Raw genomic sequence first — 5,196 nt, forward strand, 5'->3', positions numbered from 1 at the left:
CACAGTAATAATATTTATTTCAGTTTTCATAAATTATGATGCCTAGACAACCATGAGGACTGCCCTGGGAATGCATCAGTCAGCAGATGATGTGAAAGGGCTGGGTGTTGGTTCTTCCCAGCGATGAAGGACCAGCGCCTAGTAAGCATTCCTTCCCATCATCAGTAGGCTGGTACGTCCCTAGGCCAATCCGCTTAAATGTTGAAATGTTGAAGTATGTTTTGTGCAAGTTGTATTAAATTTGCTTTCATTCCTCATATAACAGTAATTAATATAATTTAACTAGTGACCCAGATTAATTGCTAAATCAGTTCCATGCCTAAAAATGTCTTACCAAATGAACTAAGCACATCTGTAATGTACAAAAGGGTAAAATGAACTTAATCTTCACGCTAGATAGGTAACCTGCAATATCAGGTTTGGAATGCTGCATTAAAATACACTTTAGTGATAGATAAGAGAATAAAAATAATTCATTCATTCTCAGACACAACTAATATGTAGAGAACAAGAATACTAATTAATGATAGTCATGTTTCTGCAACTAGGCACAAATATAATGAATTAATACCTACAAATTTATATATAATGGATAAATGTTAACCAACTAATATAGTCATGAATCTATGTTTTATGTATGCATTTGTTATCTTCCTGATATCCTCTGTTTATTAGTACATTCAAGATAATGAGTGCAAGCCAGGGGTGTGCTGGGCCCATCCTTAGGTGGCCCTATTAGCCCTAAGAGATGAGATGGGTTTGGATGGGTAGCCCAGCCAACCTGAAAAATCCTCAAAATCTAGAATGGGTTGTTTATGTATTTTGTGTTGCAATAATTATGCCAGCGATCTAATATTACTGCTGACATATAAAATAAAATATCTAAATGTTGTAGGAAACTGTAATTTCCTTTTGTGGCCCTAAATCCAACCTTCAGTGGATAGATAAGGCCCTAATTATCATAAAGGCAAGGTAGGTACAACAAAGGTTCATTACAGGGTATCAGAGCCTCCTTCCTGCCACCCTGTGGAAATAGTTAATGCAACAAAGCCAAAGATCTCATAGGGCCTTAGAAAGAGAGAGAAAAAAAGGAGCCAAAAACATGAGTGAACAAGCTAGTAATGAACATAGGGCCTTCATGGAGAAAACCACTCAAGCACTGAGGGAACAAACTGAAAGAACCATGCAGGCCTTCATTGAACAGAATGAGAGGAATAACCAACTAGTCCTTCAGGCCCTCCAAAACATAAGCAACCATAACACCAAAGAAGCCCAATCCAATCATTCTGAAAACCACCACCCCAGCCCATCAAAGGACACTAGCTCAAGGCCCACTCGACCTTCATTCCTACCCGAGGAAGTGCCAATAAGTGATGATAACCATGACATGCCCATGGGAAATGTAGATCAAATCCTTGTAGACTACTGCGGGTTGGATCCCAAACTACGAGATCTTGTAACCTTCAAAGACTATTGTGATGCCAAACTAAGGACACTGGGCCATAATGAAAGACATCCTCTAGCCCACAAAGAGCTTCAAAACAAGCTCAGTAAGGTGACTATCCCCAACTATGATGGGGAAGGCAAGGTATCAACTAGGTAATGGGTCCAAAAATTGGATACCTATTTATCCCTCAGCCCCATGACTCAATCCAATGCCATTAAATTTGCTATACTTCATTTATCCGGAGTTTCCCATGAGTGGTGGCACCATGGCCTTATCACTCAAGGACATCGACTTATAAACACACATGAGGAGTTCACTCAAAAGCTCATAAAAAGATTTTACCAAAAGCATCCTGAGTGGTACTTTCGAGAGCTCACCCAACTAAGGCAGCAGGGGACTATTGAAAACTATGCCACAAAATTCCAAAAATTAGCAGTGATGGTACCAAGTCTAACACAAGAAAGGCTTACTTACCTATTCATAGAAGGCCTGAGGGGATCAATCAAAAGCATAGTAAGTGCCCATGAACCCCAAATATTAGATGAGGCTATACAAAAAGCGATGAAATTTGAAGAAAGCTCACCCAAGGACAAGACCAAGCCCTTTGGCAACTCCTCCAAACCTCCACCCAAGGACAGTAAACACAATCAAGAAGGGATTGTAAGGTCTTGCACCTATTGCAAGGGAAAGAGAGAAAAGGGACATATGTGTTCAGCCTTGGAGGACCTTAAAAAGAAGGGACTTTGTTTCACATGTCTAAAACCCTATGAAGGAAGGAGCCATAAATTTCAAGGCCGGGCTCATAGAATAGAAGCATCACCATATGGGAATGAGGAAGAGCCACCTAGCAAAAGGATGAGACTGGGGGAGGAAGATCAGGCCATAGTTGCCACTATCACCCATGCTGCTAAACACAACCTATTTAGAATCAAGAGTTTTCTTAAAGGGAAGAAAGTAGTCACACTTGTGGACAACGGAGCCTCCCATAACTTCATTGATGAAAGGGTTGTCAAGCAACATAAATCACCCACACAAAATTTTAAGGGGTTCAAAGCAGCAACAACCACATGGGCAAGGGTCCAATGCACTAAGTTGGTACCTAAGCTGGAGTTCATAATAGGTAGCCATCTGGTAAGGGAAGATCTCTACGTGGTACCATTGGACACAGATATCATATTGGGGACTCCATGGATTTATTCACTGGGATGTTTTATGTTTGATCTCCCAAACCAAATAATCAGATTTTAGAATGAAGGGAAGGAAGTTACTCTCAAGGGCTTACCTGATGATAGGCCTATAGTGGTTTCTTGTAAGAAGTTGGAGCAAATTTTTAGAAAAGGACAAGGAGAATGGGTGGCCCAATGCATGATGCTAGATAAGAGCAATACTCATGAGAAATCCAAGCATATGGACATCAAACCCATCATGGAGAAATATAAAGGGGTGTTTGGGGAAATTCCCCAAGGTTTGCCTCCCAAACAGGGGTTTGAACGCACTATAGAATTGGAAGAGGGGGCAAAACCAGTCATCACTACCCCTTATCGCCACCCTCACAAATATAAGGAAGAAATTGAGAAAACCATTAAGGAACTACTTGCTATGGGACACATCCAACCTAGTTCCAGCCCTTTCGCATCATCGGTGGTACTTGTTAAAAAGAAAGATGACATTCTAAGAATGTGTATTGACTATAGAGCACTGAATATGAAAACCATCGGTTGTCCCAATTGACCACAATTGTAACATTTCATAGTTGAAAAGTAGGAGTTACCTTTGCTAGTACCTCTACCCCTACTTGGACCACCTTGTGCACCTCTTCCTCTAGAATGGCCCCCTCTGAGATTGGCTTCACTGCTATGCTCAGTCAACTTGGCTTCTCCTTTCGTTCCTCTGCTCATTTGCCTTGCTTTGGTAACCACCTCGGTGATTCATTTGTTCTCTACCTCTGCCTCTACCCTTGTTATTGGAGTCTCCTTTCCTCTTGTTCCTCTCTTCCACCTTGGTAGCAAGCTGATGACATTTTTGCACAGTGGTAGGATTCCATAGGCTTATTTCCTCTTGAATGTTCCACTTTAGGCCGCTTAGATACCTAGCCACCTTGATAGATTCATCTTCTTGGACTTTGGATCTAAGGCAAAGTTTTTGAAATTCTTTGGTGTAGGAGGTCACATCAAGGTCTTTTTGCTTCAATCCCTATCTCTTCTTATGAAGCTGGACTTCATAATCCTCTGGTAAGTAGTTCTCCTTGATCTTACTCACCATGGCCTTCCAATTGGCAATAGGGAGCTTCCCCATGCTAACTCTCTCTTCTTGCAGATACTTCCACCATGTCAAAGCTGCTCCCCTCAATCTTGATTTGGCAACCTTAACCTATTGAGCCTCTATCACTCCCTCACACTCAAAGTGGTTCTCCATACCCTCAATCCATTCCATGATAGTGTCAATGTCCATCCTTCCTTTGAAATGTGGCAATCCTTCAAAAGCTTTGGTGTTCAAGGCCTTAATAGCCTTTACAAAAGGTTCTTCATTGAACAAGGGATCTGGTTCAGGTATAAAGTCATCTATATCTATAGTTTTTTTGCCTTTATCCTTGGTGTCTTCACCCCAAGGTCCTTGTGTCCTTTGATCCACCACTTCTTGTAGCTTGTCCCTTATCTCGCTCATAGCTTCTTCAAGGAGTCTATTTTTCTCCTTCTGCTCTTCTACCTCCCTAGCCGACTCTACATTAGTGACCATTATGCTCTCCCCTACTGATTCACCAGTATATAGAGACATGCACAGTCCACCAAATCTTTAACCGGCTCTGATACCAATCTGATGGGATGGGGTTTGGGATATACTATCCTAGTCTATGCTCTTTGATCCTTTCCTTGGATCACCAGGTGTACTAACCACACCCTAGGTTCTCTAAGACTTCCCCTACTTGTGAAATCCCCTGACCTTGCCCAATCCACCCACCAACAACTTGAAATTTTTGCTCCCAAGGTCTCACCTACTCATGAGATCCAAAGAACCCTTACTTAGGCTAATAAGGGTTTGGCTTGTTCCACACCTTCTGAGATCCTAGCAAGGATAGGTCAGGTCTAAGACATGGTTTTCCACCCATTCATGTGCCCCCAAGAGGTTTCAAGCTTCCTACCCCTAACCGATTTCACTATTTTGTCTTTTACCTACAAAATAGGGCTACAAGGATTGTGACCAATTAGGCCTCCTATCCAGACTTTTAGGGCTCCCTCTTGAAAACGATGCACTTGCTTGTGAAACTTCCTAAAAGACCTGCTATTCATTTGGCAAGGGCTCAAGGATTTTTTTGGTTTTGGGCCTCCAAGTGTCTGTACACTACCCTAGGTGGATTTTAAGGTTTTTAAGAGTTTTAAAAGAGGGTTTTTAGGCCTGCCAGGGTCACAGTGTAGGTTTGATGTTCTTTCCACCTTGTTTGGATTGGTGGAAGCTCCTCCTTCACACCAATGGTACTCCACTCACCCCTCTACAACTCCTCTAAAGGGTGCCTCCTCCTCTGTCCTTTCTTGCTCTACAAGACCTCTACAACTTAACCCTTCCTAGCCAGGCACTGTCCAGTCTCGCCTAGGAGTGGGTCTTTAGATGGCCTCCCTACATCTTCAAGGGCCCTTCTTTCTTTGAAGTATAGTATAGGGTTTTCACTCTCATTCCCCATGGTTTCATGGTGATTCCACTATGAGGAATGGAGTTATGAACCCATTGACCCAAACCACTCCAAAACTGGACAG

The sequence above is a fragment of the Cryptomeria japonica genome, chromosome 8, assembly GCF_030272615.1.
Source record: "Cryptomeria japonica chromosome 8, Sugi_1.0, whole genome shotgun sequence".
In the NCBI taxonomy this organism is placed as follows: Eukaryota; Viridiplantae; Streptophyta; class Pinopsida; order Cupressales; family Cupressaceae; genus Cryptomeria; species Cryptomeria japonica.